Genomic DNA, 25,995 nt, shown 5'->3' on the forward strand with positions numbered 1-25,995 from the left:
ACCCCGCCAAGTGGAGGATGGTGGCAACAGACTGACATTAACCCTGACACTGCATCAACAACAACTCACACTCAACCCGAGAGCTTTCATCGAACTCCGGGAGGATCCAGGCCGAGACGTCTGGGGATGGGAGCTGAGAATGAACTCAGCTTCCTGGAGGGCAATGGGGACTGGGAAATACACCAGGACAGGCAGCCCAATGTGAACCCGGAGCCAGGCTCAGCACAGGGCCCTGTCACTGTATAACACTGGGGTACAGTACTGGTGGGGACGGGTCTGTCACTGTATAACACTGGGGTACAGTACTGGTGGGGATGGGTCTGTCACTGTATAACACTGGGGTACAGTACTGGTGGGGACGGGTCTGTCACTGTATAACACTGGGGTACAGTACTGGTGGGGACGGGTCTGTCGCTGTATAACACTGGGGTACAGTACTGGTGGGGACGGGTCTGTCGCTGTATAACACTGGGGTACAGTACTGGTGGGGACGGGTCTGTCGCTGTATAACACTGGGGTACAGTACTGGTGGGGACGGGTCTGTCACTGTATAACACTGGGGTACAGTACTGGTGGGGACGGGTCTGTCGCTGTATAACACTGGGGTACAGTACTGGTGGGGACGGGTCTGTCACTGTATAACACTGGGGTACAGTACTGGTGGGGACGGGTCTGTCACTGTATAACACTGGGGTACAGTACTGGTGGGGACGGGTCTGTCACTGTATAACACTGGGGTACAGTACTGGTGGGGACGGGTCTGTCACTGTATAACACTGGGGTACAGTACTGGTGGGGACGGGTCTGTCACTGTATAACACTGGGGTACAGTACTGGTGGGGACGGGTCTGTCTCTGTATAACACTGGGGTACAGTACTGGCGGGGACGGGTCTGTCACTGTATAACACTGGGGTACAGTACTGGTGGGGACGGGTCTGTCGCTGTATAACACTGGGGTACAGTACTGGTGGGGACGGGTCTGTCTCTGTATAACACTGGGGTACAGTACTGGCGGGGACGGGTCTGTCACTGTATAACACTGGGGTACAGTACTGGTGGGGACGGGTCTGTCACTGTATAACACTGGGGTACAGTACTGGTGGGGACGGGTCTGTCTCTGTATAACACTGGGGTACAGTACTGGCGGGGACGGGTCTGTCACTGTATAACACTGGGGTACAGTACTGGTGGGGACGGGTCTGTCTCTGTATAACACTGGGGTACAGTACTGGCGGGGACGGGTCTGTCACTGTTTCACACTGGGGTACAGTACTGGTGGGGACGGGTCTGTCACTGTATAACACTGGGGTACAGTACTGGTGGGGACGGGTCTGTCACTGTATAACACTGGGGTACAGTACTGGTGGGGACGGGTCTGTCACTGTATAACACTGGGGTACAGTACTGGTGGGGACGGGTCTGTCGCTGTATAACACTGGGGTACAGTACTGGTGGGGACGGGTCTGTCGCTGTATAACACTGGGGTACAGTACTGGTGGGGACGGGTCTGTCACTGTATAACACTGGAGTACAGTACTGGTGGGGACGGGTCTGTCTCTGTATAACACTGGGGTACAGTACTGGTGGGGATGGGTCTGTCCCTGTATAACACTGGGGTACAGTACTGGTGGGGACGGGTCTGTCACTGTATAACACTGGGGTACAGTACTGGTGGGGACGGGTCTGTCGCTGTATAACACTGGGGTACAGTACTGGTGGGGACGGGTCTGTCACTGTATAACACTGGGGTACAGTACTGGTGGGGACGGGTCTGTCTCTGTATAACACTGGGGTACAGTACTGGTGGGGATGGGTCTGTCCCTGTATAACACTGGGGTACAGTACTGGTGGGGACGGGTCTGTCACTGTATAACACTGGGGTACAGGGGGACGGGTCTGTCACTGTATAACACTGGGGTACAGTACTGGTGGGGACGGGTCTGTCACTGTATAACACTGGGGTACAGTACTGGTGGGGACGGGTCTGTCACTGTATAACACTGGGGTACAGTACTGGTGGGGATGGGTCTGTCGCTGTATAACACTGGAGTACAGTACTGGTGGGGACGGGTCTGTTGCTGTATAACACTGGGGTACAGTACTGGTGGGGACGGGTCTGTCGCTGTATAACACTGGGGTACAGTACTGGTGGGGACGGGTCTGTCGCTGTATAACACTGGGGTACAGTACTGGCGGGGACGGGTCTGTCGCTGTATAACACTGGGGTACAGTACTGGTGGGGGACGGGTCTGTCGCTGTATAACACTGGGGTACAGTACTGGTGGGGACGGGTCTGTCACTGTATAAACACTGGGGTACAGTACTGGTGGGGACGGGTCTGTCGCTGTATAACACTGGGGTACAGTACTGGTGGGGACGGGTCTGTCACTGTATAACACTGGGGTATAGTACTGGTGGGGACGGTTCTGTCGCTGTATAACACTGGGGTACAGTACTGGTGGGGACAGTTCTGTCGCTGTATAACACTGGGGTACAGTACTGGTGGGGACGGGTCTGTCGCTGTGTAACACTGGGGTACAGTACTGGTGGGGACGGGTCTGTCACTGTATAACACTGGGGTACAGTACTGGTGGGGACGGGTCTGTCTCTGTATAACACTGGGGTACAGTACTGGTGGGGACGGGTCTGTCTCTGTATAACACTGGGGTACAGTACTGGTGGGGACGGGTCTGTCACTGTATAACACTGGGGTACAGTACTGGTGGGGACGGGTCTCTCACTGTATAACACTGGGGTACAGTACTGGGAGGTACAGACTTGGCCTCCTGTAACCCTGGGTGTACGATATTGCGGAGCTGAATCTGTTGATGAACATTAAATGGTGTGAATGGAAGATTTTATTCCTGTGACACACGCTGTTTTCAATGTATTAAAACAATTGGCCCATTTAACCTTTATCCTTCAATCCATTCTTGTATTCTGTCGGACCTGGCACTCCATGTTTACACAGGCTGTGTAACTAGTTCCTGTTACTGATACGTGTGACAGCCTGTTGGGAATGTAATCCGCTCTCTTCCAGCACAGACATTATGTTATTGATATTCATATCGATAATTCAATATCCAAATCTTTCCTCTCTCCAAATCTCCCTTTATTCAAACTTCTACCTTCTTCTTGCTTCTGTATATCATTAACCTGCAGATAGATTTGATTAGTAATTTTAGCCTGATATTAACTCCAATTCACTCTCCGTGGAATATGATGTTCTGCAAAGTCATTACATCCTAGTCTTAACTGTAAAGTCCTGGATTGGTTAACCCCTTCATGCCTCACATAGGGTCAGATGAGGCAGCAATGGGTTAAGAGGGATTGGAACTGTCTCAAAGGGAGAAATTTAACTGCAACCATCCCCAAACCTCACACCACCGCACTCTATAACTGGCAGGAGAGGGGCAGGATTAATGAGTTAAATTCCAAATTCCCCATCCTTAAACTGACACAGACAGACAGACAGACACACACACACGCACAGATGCACACACACGCACAGATGTACACACACACACACTCACACACTCACTCAGACACACGCACACACACACAGACACACACACACACACAGACACACTTACTCAGAGACATTCACACGCACGCGCACACACACACGCACACACTCACTCAGACACGCGCACACACACACACACACACACAGACACGCGCACACACACACACACACACACAGACTCACGCACACACACACACACACATGCACACACACACACTCAGACACGCGCACACACACACACACACACACACTCAGACACGCGCACACACACACACACACACACACTCAGACACGCGCACACACACACACACACACACACTCAGACACGCGCACACACACACACACACTCAGACACGCGCACACACACACACACACGCACAGACTCACGCACACACACACACACACACACATGCACACACACACACTCAGACATGCGCACACACACACACACACACACAGACTCACGCACACACACACACACACACACATGCACACACACACACTCAGACACGCGCACACACACACACACACTCAGACACGCGCACACACACACACACACACACATGCACACACACACACTCAGACACGCGCACACACACACACACACACACTCAGACACGCGCACACACACACACACACACACACTCAGACACGCGCACACACACACACTCAGACACGCGCGCACACACACACACACACACACAGATTCACGCACACACACATGCACACACACTCACTCAGACACGCGCACACACATACACACACACGCACAGATGCACACACACAGACTCACGCACACACACACACACACACATGCACACATACACACACTCAGTCAGACACACACACACACACACATACACACAGACACACACACGCACACAGACACACTTACTCAGACACATGCTCATGCACGCGCACACACACACAGACACACACACGCGCACACAGACACACACACACATACACACACACACACCTGCCTGCTTTTCACTGTGACTTTTGTGGGAGGGGTGTTGTCTATGTTGGGGGGGGAAAGGCAGGTCCAGGCTCCCTCCTGATATTGAGGGTGCGGTTTGAAATGAATGCCCACTACACAGGTTTTCCAGGATTCAGGAAATCCAAAGGGAGATGGGCCTGGATCCAGCTCCTGAGACAGGCGTGAATGGGAAGGCATCTGAAGCCTGAGTTTCCTGGGTAAAGAAGGAGTAAACACAGTAAGAAGTCTCACAACACCAGGTTAAAGTCCAACAGGTTTATTGGGTAACACCGAAACTTCACTCTTAACTCTCCACTCACCTGAGGAAGGAGCAGCGCTCCGAAAGCTCGTGATACCAAATAAACTTGTTGGACTTTAACCTGGTGTTGTGAGACTCCTTACTGTGTCCAACGCCGGCATCTCCACATAAAGAAGGGGTTCCGGAGGAAGGTGAGGCAGGAAGTCGGGGGGGGAGCGGATAAGTGACAGAGAGCGGTTTATTACTGGGAGGGAGAAGCTAGCTGAATTTAAGGACAGTGATAAAGTCACTAAGTGGAGAAACTAATAAGGACGTGTGTTAATATCTTCGGAACGGGCTGATATAGTTCTGAACATCTTTCTAAGCATGATGGGAAATATAGCCAACGCTGTGCCAACCCAACTTCCAATCACAAGTTATAAAACCTAACAACAGCCGGAGGACGGATTTATCTGACCTGCCCTACCCTTCTTGAGGGAACAAGCGTGAGGAAGGTCTATCAACGCTGGAGAGATCATCCTGATTGTTTTCCCGAGGGTCTCTCTCTGATACAAATCCTGCAGCATAAATCTATAGGAAATCTTACTCGGAAAGGTTGAGGGAGCTGGGGATTTTCTCTTTGGAGCGGAGGAGGATGAGAGGTGGGATGCTGGCCTTCATAGCGAGGGGGATTGAATATAAAAGTAGGGAGGTCTTGCTGCAGCTGTATAGGGCATTGGTGAGGCCGCAGCTGGAGTACTGTGTGCAGTTTTGGGCGCCGCACTTACGCAAGGATATTTTGACCTTGGAGGGAGCGCAGAGGAGGTTTACTAGGCTGATACCGGAGTTGAGGGGGTTGAGCTATGAGGAGAGGCTGAATAAACTAGGCTTGTACTCGTTAGAGTTTAGAAGAATGAGGGGAGATCTCATTGAGACGTATAAGATGATGAATGGGATGGATAGGATAGAGGTGGAGAGACTCTTCCCGCTCAGAAAGGACAGTAGGACTAGAGGGCACAGCATCAAGATAAAGGGGGGGCGGTTTAGAACAGAGTTGAGGAGGAACTTCTTCACTCAAAGGGTGGTGAATCTCTGGAATTCTCTGCCCGTTGAAGTGGTGGAGGCTGCCTCGCTAAATATTTTTAAGAAGCGGGTTGATGGGTTTTTGATAAGAGAGGGGATTAAGGGTTATGGGGAGAGGGCGGGAAAGTGGAACTGAGCCACGACAGATCAGCCATGATCTTATTGAATGGCGGGGCAGGCTCGAAGGGCCAGATGGCCTACTCCTGCTCCTATTTCTTATGTTCTTATGTTCTTAGAGGCGACTGAATAGAGGTTTATAAGATGACGAGGGGGATTGATAGAGTGGACGTGCAGAGACTATTTCCTCAGGTGGATGTAGCTGTTACTAGGGGGCATAACTATAAGGTGGGAGATATAGGAGGGATGTCCGAGGTTGATTCTTTACTCAGAGAGTGGTTGGGGTGTGGAATGCACTGCCTGCTGTGATAGTGGAGTCGGACACTTTAGGAACTTTCAAGCGGTTATTGGATAGGCACATGGAGCACTCCAGAATGATAGGGAGTGGGATAGCTCGATCTTGGATTCGGACATAGCTCGGCACAACATCGAGGGCCGAAGGGCCTGTACTGTGCTGTAATGTTCTACATAAGACCTTGAAAAGTCTTATGAGGAAAGGCTGAGGGACTTGAGGTTATTTTCATTAGAGAGAAGAAGGTTAAGAGGTGCCCTAATTGAGGCATACATGATCAGAGGATTGGATAGGGTGGACAGTGAGAGCCTTTTTCCTCGGATGGTGATGGCTAACACGAGGGGACATAGCTTTAAATTAAGGGGTGGTAATTATAGGATGGATGTCAGAGGTAGATTCTTTACTCAGGGTAGTAAGTGTGTGGAATGCCCTGCCTGCAGCAGTTGTGGACTCGCCAACTTTAAGGGCGTTCAAATGGTCAGTGGATAGGCATATGGATAACATTGGAATAGTTTAGGTTAGAACATAGAACATTACAACGCAGAACAGGCCCTTCAGCCCACGATGTTGCGCTGACCAATTAAGAAAAAAGCAATGACCCTCTAACCTAAACCAATCCCTTTCCATCCATAAACCTATCCACAGATCTCTTAAACACCCCCAAACTAGGCGCATCTACAACTGCAGCAGGCAGGGCATTCCAATCCCTCACCACCCTCTGGGTAAAGAACCTACCCCTGACATCTGTCCTGTAACTACCACCCCTTAATTTAAAGCTATGCCCCCTCGTGCTAGCTTTCTCCATCTGGGGAAAAAGGCTATCACTGTCCACCCTATCTAAACCTCTAATCATCTTGTATGTTTCAATAAGGTCTCCTCTTAGCCGCCTTCTTTCTAACGAAAACAACCTCAAATCCCTCAGTCTCTCCTCATAGGACCTCCCCTCCATACCAGGCAACATCCTGGTTAACCTCCTCTGCACCCTCTCCAATGCCTCCACATCCTTCCTATAATGTGGGGACCAGAACTGCACACAATACTCCAAGTGCGGCCGCACCAGAGTTTTGTACAGTTGCAACATGACGTTGCGGCTCCTAAATTCAATCCCCCTACCAATAAACGCCAAGACACCGTATGCCTTCCTAACAACCTTATCGACTTGATTTCCAACTTTCTGGGATCTATGCACATATACACCTAGATCCCTCTGTTCATCAACACTATTCAGAGTCCTACCGTTAGCCCTATACTCTACACATCTGTTGTTCCTGCCAAAGTGAATTACCTCACACTTTTCCGCATTAAACTCCATCCGCCACCTCTCGGCCCAGCTCTGCAACTTGTCCAAGTCTCTCTGTAAACTATGATACCCCTCTTCACTATCTACCACTCCTCCGAGGGTCATTAGATTGGTTCCACTAGTCGGCGCAACATCGAGGGCCGAAGGGCCTGTACTGCGCTGGAATGTTCTATGTTCTACATCACCAGACCTAATGATGAGTGGGGAGCGGGAAATGGGGAGGGGGGAATACTTTGTGTTGGGGATGTTCCCTTGTTGTCTCATCGGGGAGCTGGGAACGTCTCCGGTCTATCATCTCCCAATCTCTCCTCACCACTGTAACATTTGTTCACCTATCCTCTGATCTATGTTCGGATTTATGACGAGAGAGCGAGCGAGAGAAGTGAAGATAAAAAGGAAGAAGTCTGCGTATGACAGACACCAGGTAGAAAATACAAGGGAGATCAGGCTGAATATAGAAGGAGCAGAGGGGATGTGACAAAACTAATCAGAAAGATAAGGAGAGCGTGTGTAACGAGATCGGCAGCTAACATAAAAAGGAATCTAAATGTCTTCTGTGGGCGTATAAGTAATGAAAGGATGGTTAAAGAAAGAACAGAACCAATTGGGGTAGAAAAACAAACTTGCTTTTGTGACATAAACGAGTGATTTGCACCTATCTTCACAGAAAAAGCCAAACGGGCTGAGTTGAGGGAGGAAGTATTTGAAACACTTGACAGTTGAGAAGGAGGAGGTGTTAGAAAGTTTATCTTTACTCCAAATTGATAAGGCACCAAGATCGGATGATCCTGAGGTGGTGGAGGGGGTGTGGGGGGGAGAATTGCAGAGGAACGTTGATAATTTTCCAGTCTTCCATAGAACCATAGAAAATTACAGCTCAGAAACAGGCCTTTTGGCCCTTCTGGTCTGTGCCGAACCATTTTTCTGCCTAGTCCCACTGACCCTGCCCCTGGACCATATCCCTCCACACCCCTCTCATCCATGAACCCGTCCAAGCTTTTCTTAAATGATAAAAGTGAGCCCGCATTTATCCGGCAGCTCATTCCACACTCCCACCACTCTCTGTGTGGAGAATCCCCCCCTAATATTCCATTTAAACTTTTCTCCCTAACCCATGCCCTCTGTTTTTTTTCCTCCCCTAGCCTCAGTGGAAAAAGCCTGCTTGCGTTCACTCTATCTATACCCATCTCACCTTATACACCTCTATCAAATCTCCCCTCATTCTCCAGGGAATAAAGACCTAACCTATTCAATCTCTCTCTGTAACTCAGCTTCGCTGAAGAAAAATATTTATGTAAACTTTAAAATCTTAACAACATGACTTCAAACAATACTCTCTGGTCATTATCATACGCTGCCTTGAGGGACCTTGCTGTACATTCTTATCCGAATATCTACTTTCTCTTTTATTCCACAAACTGGAATTCTGCTGACTGGTCTGTCACGTGGCACTGTATCAAGTGAGAATCCATACACACCACACCTACAACACTGTCTCTTATTAACCTTCTCCGTTACTATGGACCTAAGGGCTAACGGAAGGACTCTTAGTCGTGTTGATGAGCAGAGAGATCTCGGTGTCCATCTGCATAGCTCCCTGAAAGTTGGCCCCCGGGTTGATAAGGTTGTTAAGAAGGCGTACGGTGTGTTAGCAACATTCTTGTGAACTTTCTCTGCACTCTTTCAACCTTATTTACAGTCCTTAGACATGATATGAGGGGGGTGCCAGAGTTCTGGAGAATTGAGAGTGTTACATTTTCGTTCAAAAAACGGGTGTCAGGATAAAACCAGCAACTAATAGACCAGCCAGCTTGAACTCAGTGGTAGGGAATCTTCTGGACGAAATCAATAGTCACTCAGACAAGTGCGGGATAATTCAGGAAAGCCAGCATGGATTTGTGAAGGGAATATCATGTTGAACTCACTTGCTGGAGATTCCTGAGGGATAACATAGAACATTACAGCGCAATACAGGCCCTTCAGCCCTCGATGTTGCGCCGACCAGTGGAACCAATCTAATGACCCTCTAACCTAAACTATTCCAATGTTATCCATATGCCTATCCACTGACCATTTGAACGCCCTTAAAGTTGGCGAGTCCACAACTGCTGCAGGCAGGGCATTCCATGCCCTTACTACCCTCTGAGTAAAGAACCTCCCTCTGACATCCGTCCTATAATTACCACCCCTTAATTTAAAGCTATGTCCCCTCATGTTAGCCATCACCATCCGAGGTAAAAGGCTCTCACTGTCCACCCTATCTAACCCTCTGATCATCTTGTATGCCTCAATCAGGTCACCTCGTAACCTTCTTCTCTCCAATGAAAATAACCTCAAGTCCCTCAGCCTTTCCACATAAGACCTTCCCACCATACCAGGCAACATCCTGGTAAACCTCCTCTGCACCCTTTCCAATGCCTCCACATCTTTCTTATAATGCGGCGACCAGAACTGTACGCAATACTCCAAGTGCAGCCGCACCAGAGTTTTGTACAGTTGTAACATGACCTCACGGCTCTGAAATTCAATCCCTCTACCAATAAAAGCTAACACACCATACGCCTTCTTAACAACCTTATCAACCTGGGTGCCAACTTTCAGGGAGCTATGCACATGTACCCTGAGATCTCTCTGCTCATCAACACTACTAAGAGTCCTTCCGTTAGCCCTTAGCTCCAAAGTAATGGAGAAGGCTAATAAGAGACAGTGTTGTAGGCGTGGTGTGTATGGATTCTCACTTGATACAGTGCCACACGACAGGCTAGTCAGCAGAATTCCAGTTTGTGGAATAAAAGAGAAAGTAGATATTCGGATAAGAATGTACAGCATGGTCCCTCAAGGCAGCGTATGATAATGACCAGAGACTATTGTTTGAAGTCATGTTGTTAAGATTTTAAAGTTTACATAAATACTGTTTTTCAGACTGGGAGAAGGTTCATGATGGAGTTCCCAGGGGTCAGTTTTGGGAGCCTTTCTTTTCCTGATACAGATTAATGATCTGCGCTGTGGTACTCAGGGCATAACGTCAACATTTGCAAATGGTACAAAGATTGGAATCGTAGTCAGCTGTGATGAAGATATTCTTGGGCTTTAAAAGGACAGAGACATGTTGGTGGGTTGGGTAGACAAGTGGTGAGTCATTTTTGGCAGGAAGAATATGGATAGAATAAAGGAAGCAATTCTAAAGGAACAGAGGGACCTCAGTGTATGTAGATAAGTCATTGAAAATGGCAGGGCATATTAAGGGAGCAGTGAATAAATGAGGTTTTATTAATGGGGGCATTGAGTACAAGAGTGAGAAACATAGAACATTACAGCACAGTACAGGCCCTTCGGCCCACGATGTTGCGCCGACCTGTGAAACCAATCTAAAGCCCATCTAACCTACACTATTCCAATATCATCCATATGTTTATCCAATGACCATTTAAATCCCCTTAATGTTGGCGAGTCCACTACTATTGCAGGCAGGGCATTCCACTCCCTTATTACCCTCTGAGTAAAGGATCTACCTCTGACATCCGTCCTATAATTATCACCCCTCAATTTAAAGCTATGTCCCCTCGTGCTAGCCATCTCCATCCAAGGAGAAAGGTCCACACTGTCTACCCTATCCAATCCTCTGATCATCTTATATGCCTCTACTAAAGAACAAAGAACAACACAGCACGGGAAACAGGCCCTTCGGCCCAACGAGCCCACGCCGCCATTTTAACATTAAGTCACCTCTTAATCTTCTTCTCTCTAACGAAAATAGCCTTTCCTCATAAGACCTTCCCACCATACCAGGCAACATCCTGGTAAACGTCCTCTGCACCCTTTCCAATGCCTCCACATCTTTCTTATAATGTGGTGACCAGAACTGTACGCAATACTCCAAGTGCGGCTGCACCAGAGTTTTGTACAGTTGTAACATGACCTCACGGCTCTGAAATTCAATCCCTCTACCAATAAAAGCTAACACACCGTACGCCTTCTTAACAACCTTATCAACCTGGTTGCCAACTTCCAGGGATCTATGCACACGTACCCCGAGATCTCTCTGCTCATCCACACTACCAAGTATCTTACCATTAGCCCAATACTCTGTATTCCTGTTACTCTTACCAAAGTGAATCACCTCACACTTTTCCGTATTAAACTCCATTTGCCACCTCTCGGCCCAGCTCTGTAGCTTATCTATGTCCCTCTGCAAACTGTAACATCCATCCTCACTGTCTACAACTCCTCCAAATTTTGGTGTCGTCAGCAAATTTACTAACCCATCCTTCTACACCCCCATCTAGGTCATTTATAAAAATGACAAACAGCAGTGGCCCCAAAACAGATCCCTGAGGGACACCACTTGTAACTGAACTCCAGGATGAACATTTCCCATCAACCACCACCCTCTCTTCTTACAGCGAGCCAATTCCTTTTGAGGTCGTGTTGAACTTGTACAATACACTGGTTCGGTCTCTTCGAGAGACTGCATCCATTTTTGGGAGCCGGGCTTGAAGGGAGGGTGTGAAGGCATTGGAGAGAGTAGAGAGGAGGTTCACAAGAATAGTTCCTGGGGTAAAGAACTCCAGCTATGAGGATAGATTAGAGAGATTGGGACTGTTTTTCTTGAAGAAAAGAAGACAGAGAGGGTACTTGATAGAGGCAGTGAAGATCCCGAGAGGTAAGGCCAGGGTAAATAGTCAAAGAACTGTTCATAAGCAACAGAAGTTTGAACTAGAGGGTGCAATGTTGGTAAAAGGAGTAGAAGTCATAGAACCCTACAGTACAGAAAGAGGCCCTTCGGCCCATCGAGTCTACACCGACCACAATCTCACCCAGGCCCTACCCCTCATATCCCTACATATTTACCTACTAATCCCTCTAACCTACGCATCCCAGGACACCAAGGGGCAATTTTAGCATGGCCAATCAACCTAACCCGCACATCTTTGGACTGTGGAGGAAACCCACACAGACACGAGGAGAATCATAGAATCATAAATCCCTACAATGCAGAAAGAGGCCATTCAGCCCATCAAGTCTGCATCGACCACAATCCCAGCCAGGCCCTACCCCCATATCTCGACATACTTACCCACTAATCCCTCTAACCTACACATCCCAGGACACTAAGGGGCAATTTCTTAGCACAGCCAATCAACCTAACCCGCACATCTTTGGACTGTGGGTGAAAACCGGAGCACCCGGAGGAAACCCACTCAGACACGAGGAGAATGTGCAAACCCCACACAGACAGTGACCCCGAGCCGGGAATCGACCCCAGGTCCCTGGAGCGGTGAGGAAGCAGTGCTAACCCACTGTGCTACCGTACTGTGAGGCAAACAAATTTAACCCAGAGGGTGTTGGAGTGAGCTTCCAAAGAGGATGAAGGAGGCAAGGTATTTGAAAGGGAATTGGATAGCTATTTGAAAAGGAAGAATGTGCAAAGTTACAGGGATAAGGCAGGAGGGTGGGACTGGGCAGAATGCTCTGTCAGAGAGCCAGTGCCGACTCGATGGGCTGAATGGCCTCTTCCTGCACTGAAATGACTCTGTGATGCTGTGAAAACCTTTGCTTGCTGGAAACTCACAGAGTCAGGTAAATACGAGGAAATAGATTAGCGGCTAACATGACGTGAATCCAAATATCTGCCTTCGGTAATGAGGAGCCTGGGTAGCGTAGAGGTAATGTCATTGGGCTCATAATCCAGAGGCTCAGCTTAACGGCCTGGGAGCATGGGTTCAAATCTCACCAAGGCTGATAGAGTTCAAATTCAGTGAATATATCTGTAATTATATAGCTAGCCTCAGTGACCATTAAACCATCACAGATTGCTGTAAAAACTTATCTGGTTCACTTTAGGAAAGATACACAGGCACTGGAGGCAGTCCAGAGAAGGTTCCCTGGTTTGATCCCAGGTACGGAGCTGAAATCTGGATAACAAGGTGGCTCAGGTTGGTAAAAAGAAGAGAGAGAGAGAGCATGAGGATAAAATGTATACAGAGCATGTGGCGGGGACAGAGACAAGAGGGATTGGAAGTGACCGTGGGCAGCACGGTGGTTAGCACTGCTGCTTCACAGCTCCAGGGTCCTGGGTTCGATTCCCGGCTCAGAACATAAGAAATAGGAGCAGGAGTAGGCCATCTAGCCCTTCAAGCCTGCCCCACCATTCAATAAGATCATGGCTGATCTGAAGTGGGTCAGTTCCACATTCCCGCCCTCTCCCCATAACCCTTAATTCCCCTGTCTATCAGAAACCTATCTACCCGTGACTTAAATATATTTAGCGAGGCAGCCTCCACCACTTCAACGGGCAAAGAATTCCAGAGATTCACCACCCTTTGAGTGAAGAAGTTCCTCCTCAACTCCGTTCTAAACTGCACCCCCCTTACCTTGAGGCTGTGCCCTCTAGTCCTGCTGTCCTTTCTAAGCGGGAAGAATCTCTCTACCCCTACCCTATCCATCCCTTTCATTATCTTATACATCTCTATAAGATCCCCCCTCATCCTTCTAAACTCCAACGAGTACAGATCCAGTCTATTTAGTCTCTCTTCATAGTCCAACCCCCTCATCTCCGGTATCAGCCTAGTGAACCTCCTCTGCACTCCCTCCAAGGCCAAAATATCCTTGTGCAAGTGCGGCGACCAAAACTGCGCACAGTACTCCAGCTGCGGCCTCACCAGTACCCTGTACAGTTGCAGCAAGACCTCCCTGCTTTTATATTCTATCCCCCTCGCTATAAAGGCCAGCATCCCATTCGCCTTCCTGACCACCTGCTGCACCTGCAGACTGGGTTTTTGCGATTCATGCACAAGGACCCCCAGGTCCCTCTGCCCTGTAGCATGCTGTAGCTTTTCGCCCTTTAAATAATAATCCCTCCTACTATTATTTCTGCCAAAGTGGATAACCTCACACTTGCTAACATTATACTCCATCTGCCAGGTCCTTGCCCACTCGCTCAGCCTATCCAGATCCCTCTGCAGACTTTCCACACCCTCCACGCAATTTGCTTTTCCACTCATCTTCGTGTCATCAGCAAATTTCGTCACCCTACACTCAGCCCCCTCCTCCAGATCATCTATATAAATGGTAAATAGCTGAGGCCCCAGCACCGACCCCTGAGGCACTCCACTAGTCACCAACCGCCAATCAGAATAGAACCCATTGATACCAACTCTATGCCTCCTATTAGACAACCAATCCTCTATCAACGCTAACACCTTACCCCCAACTCCATGCCCCCTAACTTCTGAAGCAACCTTTTGTGAGGCACCTTATCAAAGGCCTTTTGAAAATCTAGAAACATCACATCCACCGGTTCCCCTCTGTCTACCACACTAGTCACATCCTCATAGAAATCCAATAAATTCGTCAAACACGAGTTGCCCTAAATGAACCTGTGCTGCGTCTGCTCTATCAAACCATTCCTTTCTAGGTGCCTCGCTATTCCTTCTTTGATGACGGATTCAAGCATTTTTCCAACTACAGACGTTAAACTAACCGGCCTATAATTCCCTGCCTTTTGTCTGCTACCTTTTTTAAACAGCGGGGTAACATTAGCCGTTTTCCAATCTTCCGGCACTTCCCTGGAATCTAGTGAATTTTGGTAAATAATCACTAAGGCATCTACTATCACCTCTGCCATTTCCTTCAGCACCCTGGGATGCATTCCATCCGGTCCTGGGGACTTGTCCACCATCAGTCCCATTAGTCTATCAAGCACTCCCTCTCGAGTGACAGTAATCGCATTCAAGCCCTCAACTCTTACCATCCTTCTATCTTTAATATCCGGCAAACTATGCGTGTCCTCCTCCGTGAAGACCGAGGCAAAAAACTTATTTAAAGCCTTAGACATTTCCTCGTCTCCCACCGCTAAACCCCCACTCTCATCTTCTAAGGGTCCAACATTCACTGTAGCCAGCCTCCTCTTCTTTATATATTTGTAAAAACTCTTACTGTCCTTTTTTATATTTAGTGCTAGTTTAGCTTCATAGTCTATCCTTCCTTTCTCTATCAAATTCTTAGTCAATCTTTGTTGATTTTTAAACCTCTCCCAATCTTCTAATCGCCCACTACTTTTAGTCACTCTGAACGCATCAGCTTTTAATTTAATACTCTCCTTTATTTCCTTCGATAACCACGGCTGGTTATCCCTTCTCCTACGTTCCTTTTCCACCATCGGAATATATTTCTGCTGAGCACCAAGAAAGATCTCCTTAAAGATCCTCCACTGTTCCTCAGCAGTCCTACCGACCAATCTGCGCCCCCAATCTACATTTGCCAATTCCGCTCTCATCCTATCATACTCCCCTCTGTTCAAGCAGAGGACACAGGTTCGGGACCCTATTTTCTCATCCTCCATCTGCATCAAAAACTCAATGATACTATGATCACTCTTCCCAAGAGGATCCTTCACAACAAGATCCCTAATTCTTCCTGCCTCGTTACACAACACCAGATCTAAGATAGCTCACTCCATCGTAGGTTCCGTCACACACTGTTCAAGGAAACTATCCCGACAGCATTCCAAGAACTCTTCCTCAAGCCCACCGAGTCTGACTTGGGTCAACCAATCAATATGCAGATTAAAATCCCCCATAATTACCGCCGTTCCGTTTCTGCACGCATCATTTATTTGCGTGTTTATAGCCCGACCCACCTCCAAGTTATTATTTGGGGGCCTATAGACCACACCCACCAGCGTCTTCCTCCCCTTGCTGTTCCTTATCTCCACCCACAACAATTCCACATTTTGCTCTTTGGAGCCTATATCTTCTCTGACTACAAAGAACAAAGAACAAAAACAGCCCGGGAAACAGGCCCTTCGGCCCAACGAGCCCGCGCCGCCATTTTAACATTACCAGTCCCCCCTCCACCCATGACCCTTATCTATGTTTATGGCATTCCACATAGAGGGAAACTAATTTAGGGACAATTTATTACTGCCAATCAGCCTAAGGGCATCTTTGGGGTGTGGGAGGAAACCGGAGCACCCGGAGAAAACCCACGCAGTCATGGGGAGAATGCGCAAACTCCCACAGACACCGGCCCAAATCCATGTATCTGCACAGCAAACAGTGATAGTCACTGAGCTGTCGTGTTGCCCAGTATCTGGTCCAGTTTAGGCACACACTAACAACATGAAGCACTAGGCCAATCTCAAACAACCAAGAGCAGCCCCAGTACGACCCATCGCGTGTATGCCCCTCGTTGGACAACAAGGCGGACTGCCCTGATATTATCCTTAATCATGATGTGGATGTGCCGGCGTTGGACTGGGGTAAACACAGTAAAAAGTCTGACAACACCAGGTTTTAGTCCAACCAATTTATTTGATAGTAAACTCACAAGCTTTCGAGGTTTCCCTCTTCACCTGACGAAGAGGGAAACCTCGAAAGCTTGTGCGTTTACTATCAAATAAATCGGTTGGACTAAAACCTGGTGTTGTCAGACTTTTTACTGTGATTATCCTTAATCAACAGAGCTACCCTACCCCCTTTTTCCTCCCGCTTATCCTTCCTAAACACTTGATACCCCTGGACATTGAGCTCCCAGTCCCTGTCACCCTGCAGCCACGTCTCTGTAATGGCCACCAGATCATATCCATTTGTGCCGATCTGCGCCACCAGCTCATCCACTTTGTTCCGAATGCTTCGTGCATTCAGGTAAAGTGTCTTCATCCCAGCCTTTATCTGGACCTTATTTGAAGGAACGCTACCAACCTTTCTCATGCCCCCTACTCCCTTTATTATTGGGACATCCTCAACATTTTCCTGTGCCCTTAGCCTCTCTTTTACTTTAGATATTGTAATTTCTCCCACCCCTGCACCCTACTCCCCCAACTAATTAGTTTAAAGCCTAATTAGGGGAGGGGGGGAGGGTGCAGGGGTGGGAGAAATTACAATATCTAAAGTAAAAGAGAGGGCACAGGCACGGGAAAATGTCACTGTCTGTACGGACTTTGCACATTCTCCCCGTGTCTGAGTGGGTTTCCTCCGGTTTCCTCCCACAGTCCAAAGATGTGCGGGTTAGATTGATTGGCCGTGCTAAGAAATTGCCCCTTAATTTCCAGGGATTTAGAGGGATTAGTGGGTATAATATGTAGGGATTTGGGGATAGGGCCCAGGGTGGGTGGGGATTGTGTTCAGTGCAGTCTCAATGGGCCGAATGGCCTCGTTCTGCACTGTAGGGTTTTAGGGAAGATACACTGGCACTGGAGGCAGTCCAGAGCAGGTTCACTGGTTTGATCCCAGGTACGGAGCTGAAATCTGGATAACAAGGTGGCTCAGGTTGGTAAAAAGAAGAGAGAGAGAGAGCTTGAGGATAAAATGTATACAGAGCATGTGGCGGGGACAGAGACAAGAGGGATTGGACGGGACAAAGGAAATCGGCCTCGGAGGTGGAGGATGTGGTCAAGAAGGCGTATGATGTACTGGCCTTCATTAATCGAGGGATTGAGTTTAGGAATCGGGAGGTAATGCCCTTTATAAGACCCTTTATAAGACTTTATAAGACCCTTGTCAGGCCTCATTTGGAGTACTGTGCGCAGTTCTGGTCGCCTCACTATAGGAAGGACATAGAAGCTATTGAAAGGGTACAGAGGAGGTTTACAAGGATGTTGCCTGGATTGGGAGGCATGCCTTATGAAGTTAGGTTGAGGGAGCTGGGACTCTTCTCCCTGGAGAGACGAAGGTTGGGAGGCGACCTGATAGAGGTTTATAAAATGTTGAGAGGAATAGATAGGGTGGATTCTCAGAGGCTATTTCCCAGGGCTGAAATGGTCGCTACGAGAGGACACAGGTTTAAGGTGCTGGGGAGCAAGTACAGATGAGATGTTAGGGGTAAGTTTTTCACTCAGAGGGTGGTGAGTGAATGGAATCGGCTGCTGTCAGTGGTGGTGGAGGCGAACTCGCTGGGGTCTTTTAAAAGACTTCTGGATGAGTATATGGGGTTTTATGGGATTGGGGGTTATAGATAGGTCTATAGATTGGTAGGTGTTGATGTGATCGGCGCAACTCGTGGGCCGAAGGGCCTGTTTGTGCTGTAGTGTTCTATGTTCTATGAAACAATTGTTAGTGGAAGGAACAAGTTGCAGGGAGTGGGACTTGACTGGCTTGCTCATTGGAAGAGCTAGTACCGGACTAGATGGGCCAGATGGCCTCACTGTGTGTGTCCCTGGGCCCTTGCCAAATCCCGCATCACGCTGGGACCAATGCCAAACTGGAAGCCGGAACGCCTGCCCGCCAGGAAGTCGTTGCGACTGCTGAGGGGGTTTGGAGTTTACACTTAAAGCTAATCAAAGCTGAGTGCGGTGCCCACGGGGCAAGAGGGAGCCGGAGTCAAGCTGCGAACGTGCAGGGTTCCGATAGGACCTCTTCCTCAGAAAGACCTTTCCACAAACCGTGTCACTCGGCAGCTCAGAAACAGCCCAGCTTCCTCAGTCATTGTTGCTGTTTTGTGAGTGGACACACCTTCTCCCTGGGCGAAAACACGACTGTAACCCTGGGAGATTTTCCCCAATCTCACACACAATCCTTCCCGTTTGCTCACATCCTCTTCATTGTTTTGCTGCTAGTCTCGCTCCCTAAGCTAACACTGACCAGACGGCAGGGGAGCCTAAAACTAGGGGCTTAAGGTGAGAGAGGAGACACACAAGAGGGTCCAGAGGGGGCAATTCTTTCATGATGTGGATGTGCCGACGTTGGACTGGGGTAAACACAGCAAAAAGTCTGACCACACCAGGTTTTAATCCAACCGATTTATTTGATAGTAAACGCCCAAGCTTTCGAGGTTTCCCTCGAAACCTGGTGTTGTCAGACTTTTTACTGCAATTTTTTCACACAGAGGGTGGTGAGTGTCTGGATCGAGCTGCCAGAGGCAGTAGTAGAGGCGGGTACAATGTTGTCTCTTAAAAAGCATTTAGACACTTACGTGGTAAGATGGGTATCGAGGGATATGGGCCCAACGCGGGCAATTGGGACTAGCTTAGGGGTTTAAAAGAAAAAGGTGGCATAGACAAGTTGGGCCAATGCTATAAATCTCTATAATTCTATGACCACACACGTTACACTTCAACCCTGTACACCAACCCCCCCAGCTCAATGCTCTGTCCCCCTCAATCTACCACCTCCACCTCATCCCCATCACGCCTCCCCCAACCAGCCCCCGCTCCCCCACTCTCTGCCCCCAGACACACACACACACACACACACACACACACACACACACTAAATGAACTGCGAAATCTCCAGCAGAATGAGTGGGAACAGGGGGTGTGGGGGAGCCGGGGTGGCAGGCAGGTTTGAGATGGGAGACTCCGAGATGGGCAGAGGACATGTAAGATTCAGGGCAAGGAGGATAGAGGGAGAGAGAGAGAGAGAGAAAGAGGAGAGAAAGAGAGCCAGAGTCTGGGGTTGGTCGGGGGAAAGGAAGAGAATGAGAGAGATAGAAACAAGGGAAAAGAGGAAGGAGGGAGAGAGAGTGGGAGGGAGACAGAGGGAGGGAGAGAGGAAGAGAAGGAAAGAGAGAAGGACAAGAAAAATGAGAAAGAGAGAAGGAGTGAAAGAAGTTGATGAAAAAGAGAGTAAAACTGGACAGAGCGAGAGGGAAGGAAATAGAGAGCAGGAGAGAGAGATGGGGAGAGAGAGAGAGAGAGGGGGGGAAGGATAAAGAGAATGGGAGAGGGAGAGAGGGAGGGAGAGAGAGCGGGAAGGAAAGAGCGCAGGAGGCAGAGAGAGAGAAAGGGAGAGAGAGGGAGAGAGAGGGAGGGAAGGAGAGAGAGAGGGAAGGAGAGAGGGAAGGAGAGAGAGAGAGAGGGAAGGAGAGAGAGAGAGGGAGGGAAGGAGAGAGAGCAGGAGGGAGAGAGAGGGAGGGAAGGAGAGAGAGAGGGAAGGAGCGAGGGAAGGAGAGAGAGAGAGGGAGGGAAGGAGAGAGAGCAGGAGGGAGAGAGAGGGAGGGAAGGAGAGAGAGAGAGAGGGAGGGAAGGAGAGAGAGAGAGGGAGGGAAGGAGAGAGAGAGAGAGGGAGGGAAGGAGAGAGAGAGAGGGAGGGAAGGAGAGAGAGAGAGAGGGAGGGAAGGAGAGAGAGCAGGAGGGAGAGAGAGGGAGGGAAGGGGAGAGAGAGAGAGAGAGAGGAAAAGAGAGAGGAGAGGGGGAAGGAAAGAGAGGGGAAAGGAAAGACAGCAGAACAGAGAGTGAGGGAGACACTGAGGGGGGGAAGAGAACCGGAGGGAGAGAAAGGAGTGAGGAGGAAAGAAAGGGTAGAAAAAAGGAGAGAGAGAGAGAGAGGGAAGTAGATGAAAGAGAGAACAAAACTGAAGAGAAAGAAAAACAGACAGCTGGAAGGAAAAACGGGAAGAGAGAGAGAGGAGTGAGGGAGAGAGAGAGAAGGAGAGAAAAGGAGATTGAAGAGAAAGAAGGAAAGATCAGGAAAAGGGAGAGAGGTGAGAGCGTGAAGGAAAAAGAAAGAAAGATAAAGAAAATAATGAGAGAGAGAGAAGGTCCACAAATAGTGACCACAGAAGTGATGAGGAGTGTTATAATCAGACAGAGACACTCGACTTACTGTCAGCATTCCTGAACAGCTGTATTTAACAGCTGGGAGATCCAACAAGTTCCTTACTCTGAGAGTTAGTACTTTCTGTTTCCCAGAATACTCAGTGAAACGTCTCCTGATATAGCCAGCTGCAGAGACCGAATCCTGACTGAAGATAAACAGCATTGTTCCGGGCAGGAGAGGGGGCCAGTGTACCCAGATCCCACCCACTGCTCTCACCACATGACGGAGCAGAGGCTGAGCTGTCCATCAGAGGAAGTGGTCAGTCACGGACACAGCTCTTTCCCAAGTGGGTGGGAAAGATCTCACGGCGCTACTGGGAAAGCAGAGATTGGATTTGATTTATTATTGTCGCCTGTATTAACACAGAGTGAAAAGTATTGTTTCTTGCGGGCTACACAGACAAAACATACCGTTCATAGAGAAGGAAAGGAGAGAGTACAGAATGTAGTGTTATAGTCCTAGTTAAGATCTATCTGGTAGGTCCATTCAAAAGTCTGGTGGCAGCTGGGAAGAAGCTGTTCTTGAGCTAGTTGGTACGTGACCTCAGACTTTTGTATCTTTTTCCCGATAGAGAGTATGCGGGGTGCGTGGGGTCCTTAATTACGCTGGCTGCTTTTCCAAGGCAGCGGGAAGTGTAGACAGAGCCGATAGACGGGAGGCTGGTTTGTGTGATGGATTGGGCTACATTCATGACCCTTTGTAGTCTCTTGCATAAGAACATAAGAAATAGGAGCAGGAGTAGGCCATCTAGCCCCTCGAGCCTGCCCCGCCATTCAATAAGATCACGGCTGATCTGTCGTGGCTCAGTTCCACATTCCCGCCCTCTCCCCATAACCCTTAATCCCCTCTCTTATCAAGAACCCATCAACCCGCGTCTTAAATATATTTAGCGAGGCAGCCTCCACCACTTCAACAGGCAGAGAATTCCAGAGATTCACCACCCTTTGAGTGAAGAAGTTCCTCCTCAACTCCGTTCTAAACTGCCCCCCCTTTATCTTGAGGCTGTGCCCCCTAGTCCTACTGTCCTTTCTGAGCGGGAAGAGTCTCTCCACCTCTATCCTATCCATCCCATTCATCATCTTATACGTCTCAATGGGATCTCCCCTCATTCTTCTAAACTCTAACGAGTACAAGCTTAGTTTATTCAGCCTCTCCTCATAGCTCAACCCCCTCAACTCCGGCATCAGCGGTCTTGGGCAGAGCAGGAGCCCATAAAAAACTGTGATACAACCAGAAAGAATGCTTTCTATGATGCATCCGTAAAAATTGGTGAGTCATAGCTGACAAGCCGAATTTCCTTAGCTTCCTGAGAAAAGAGAGACATTGGTGGGTTGTCTTAACTATTGCATCGGTATGGAGAAACCAAGATAAGTTGTTAGTCATCTGGACATCTAGAAACCTGAAGCTCTCGATCTTTTCCACTTCAGCCTTGTTGTAGGCAGGGGAAAATCCTCCAGAACATCTCTTGCGAGTCAATGACAATTTCCTTCCTTACCTGTGGTGTCTTGCCCAATATGGATCCCTCAGCCGGTATCAGTGCTGACTATGTGTCATCATTGTTCATGGGATCTTGCTGTGCATTGATTGGTCATTCTGTATCCAACATGACAATGGTGCTGGGGGAGTAACTGGGCCTACCATCAGGGGCATGAAGTGATGAGGGAGTCAGCATGGACAACTGGAGGGTAGGTGAGGACTAATCGAGTTGAGTGTATTGAGGTCGCTGACAGGGTGATGAGTGGTCGATGGATGTTGTCCATACAGAAACCAGTCTTTCTCTCATCAAAACTGAGATGGCCCAGAATTGGAGGTAACCCTGTTACTTAGGTTGGTGAATGATGGTGCAGTTGTCTTGTCACTGGACCAGTAATCTAGAGGCGGGGGCTAATCCTCTGGGGATACAGGTTCAAATCCCACCTCATAGACAGGATCATAGAACCCTACAGTGCAGAAAGAGGCCCTTCGGCCCATTGAGTCTGTACCAACCACAATCCCACCTAGGCCCTACCCCCATATTATACCCACTAATCCCCTCTAACCTACACATCCCTGGACTCTAAGGGGCAATTTCTTAGCATGGCCAATCAACCTAACCGACATATCTTTGGACTGTGGGAGGAAACCGGAGCACCCGGAGGAAACCCATGCAGACACGAGGAGAATGTGCAAACTCCACACAGACAGTGACCCGAGCCGGGAATCGAACCCAGGACCCTGGAGCTGTGAAGCAGCAGTGCTAACCCACTGTGCTACCGTGCTGCCCGGTGGTATTTGGAATTTAAATCCAAATAATAAATCTGGAATATTAATCTCACTTTACTGTGATGACCGTGAAACTGTCACCAATTGTTGTAAAAACCCATCTGGGTCACTGATATCCGTATAGGGAAGGAAATCTGCTGTCCTTACCCTGTCTGGCCTACATGTGACTCCAGACCCACAGCAATGTGGCTGACTCTCAACTGCCCCTCTGAAATAGCCGAGTGAGACACTCAGGGACAATTAGGGATGGGTAAGAACTACTGACCCAGCCAACGGCACCTACGTCCCACAGAAGAATCAAGAAATTAGCTGACAGGGGAGGGGGTTAGTGCGTATGTACTGACTGCTGGGATGTGGTTGATGGGTTTTTGATAAGCAAGGGGATTAAGGGTTATGGGGAGAGGGCGGGAAAGTGGAACTGAGCCACAACAGATCAGCCATGATCTTATTGAATGGCGGGGCAGGCTCGAAGGGCTAGATGGCCTACTCCTGCTCCTATTTCTTATGTTCTTATGTTCTTATGTGAATAGTTCCTCAGGGTTCAGCACTGTGTATTAGCTTATCACTGTGTGTTATAGAGACACTCAGATGGAGAAATAAAGAGTTGTAGATTGAAGTTTGCAGATCATAGAATCACAGAATCCCTACAGTACAGAAAGAGGCCATTCGGGCCATCGCTCTGCACCAACCACAATCCCACCCAGGCCCTACCCCCCCCCCGTGTCCCTACATATTTTACCCACTAATCCCTCTAACCTCATCCCGCATCCTTGGACACTAAGGGCCAATTTTAGCATGGCCAATCAACCTAACCCGCACACCTTTGGACTGTGGGAGGAAACCGGAGCACCCGGAAGGAAACCCACGCAGACACGGGGAGAATGTGCAAACTCCGCACAGACAGTGACCCGAGCCGGGAGTCGAACCCGGGTCCCTGGAGCTGTGAGGCAGCAGCGCTAACCCACTGTGCCACCGTGCTGCCCGTAAGGCAGTAAATGGCGTTTACTGGGGGAGGACACCACCGAAACAGAATAAAGCAGCTGACAAAACTGCAGTTTGGTGCAGGGGAAGTGAGATCATTTCCTGTGAATCAGAGGAAGTGACTCAGAATATTTTAATAATGGTGAGAATCTGGAAGCCACGTTAAAGCAAGTGTGGCTTTACAGCGCTCAGGGACCACCAGAATGTTAGACGTAACAGAACGTCGGCCCTCATCTAAAGAGGGGCTGGGATGACCCCAAAGTATTGAACTCTGCTCAGAATTCATGTGGGATATTAGCTCAGTTGGTTGGTCAGCTGGTTTGTAACGCAGAGCGATGCCAACAGCATGGGTTCAATTCCCGTACCCACTGAGGCTATTCAACCTTCTCAACCTTGCCCCTTTGCCTGAGGTGTGGTGATCCTCAAATCAAACCCACCCCCAGGCAGCTCTTCCCCTCAAAGACCGATGGTCCCCTGGGACGGGGCGACTTCTCCAGGGCTAAGGGGTTAAATGCAGAGAGCAGGTCGCCCTAACCCAGGGTTTTGAGTGGCCGAGCTGTTGGGGAGTCCAGGATGAGGGGGACGGATTTGATTCCGAGTCTGTGCGATAAACACGGCGTGATACAGAAGGCGGAGTGGGAATCAGAAACTCCCTCCCCCAGGAAATGCTGCAGGATCGGGCCTCAGGAGAACCACTACAAGAGAAAGGGAGGGAGGGTGGAGGGGACAGCGAGGGTGAGAAAGAGAGAGGGGTTAGGCAGAGAAAGGAGGGGAGAAGAGGGGAATGATAGAAACACAGCTGGTGGCTCGCTGTTTATGGTGAATTTGATGTGGAGATGCCGGCTTTGGACTGGGGCAAACCCAATAAGAAATCTCACAACACCAGGTGAAAGTGCAACCAGTTTATTTGATAGTAAAGTCGATCTGAACCTGCCACACACCTGACGGAGGAACAGGGTTTCCGAAAGCTTGTGGGATTTACCATCAAATAAACTGGTTGGACTTTAACCTGGTGTTGTGAGATTTCTTACTGTATGATGTATTTGTCCAGACCCAGGTTCGCAATGAGGTCCTCCTCCTTCCCCACCCCTCTCCGCACCACTGCCCGTCGATCAGGAACCTGGGACTGAAGTACAAATAAAACAGCAGTGAAAGGTTTTTGAGATAATTAAAGAGCGAGTGCAGCCTATCACATTTAACACAGACATGGCCCATGGACTCCGCAAGGTCACAAAAAGTGCGGGAGCTGCTGAACCGCTTACGGAACTGCCGTACGCAGCACCCTCCAGCCCAGATCCCCGAGGTAGTGAGGGAGGATCCCTCCATTGAGGGACCTCCAGTAGGTCCTCCGCCACCAGACCACCCACCACGAGGCCCGCCAAGGTGTGTCTGGGTGACGGGACGGGACGTGGTAGTGGGAGGTGTGCAGCAACGGCCCGTACAGGAAACACCTCAAACGTGGCAAAGGGAATAGGGGGGCATTTCCACGCGGCAGCTCAAGCTGTGGGAGGCAGAAGGATCTGGGCTTCGGGACGATGTGAAATTCCGCCCCAGCAGGGGTACGCTCAGACGGGATCCATCCCACAGCTCTGCCTCCTCAAGACAACATGTGCCCTCGGGTCCGAGCACCATCATCTGGAGGTGATAGATGGCCATGAGTTGAATGTCCAGCGCCGCG

At 49.2% G+C, this 25,995-nt stretch overlaps 1 protein-coding gene across 1 annotated transcript in view; it reads right to left on the reverse strand.

Moving 5' to 3' along the window:
* The window catches only part of LOC145360968 (volume-regulated anion channel subunit LRRC8C-like), a 30,225-nt gene extending 9,029 nt beyond the window's left edge, over positions 1–21,196 (reverse strand). The window contains exon 1 of the mRNA XM_080216471.1: positions 21,081–21,196. The gene's annotated coding sequence lies outside the window, so the exon portion shown is untranslated. The remainder of the gene's footprint in view (positions 1–21,080) is intronic.
* Positions 21,197–25,995: the final 4,799 nt, after the last annotated feature.

Source organism: Carcharhinus amblyrhynchos, chromosome 33, assembly GCF_965287045.1.
Source record: "Carcharhinus amblyrhynchos chromosome 33, sCarAmb.v2.hapA, whole genome shotgun sequence".
Taxonomy (NCBI): domain Eukaryota; kingdom Metazoa; phylum Chordata; class Chondrichthyes; order Carcharhiniformes; family Carcharhinidae; genus Carcharhinus; species Carcharhinus amblyrhynchos.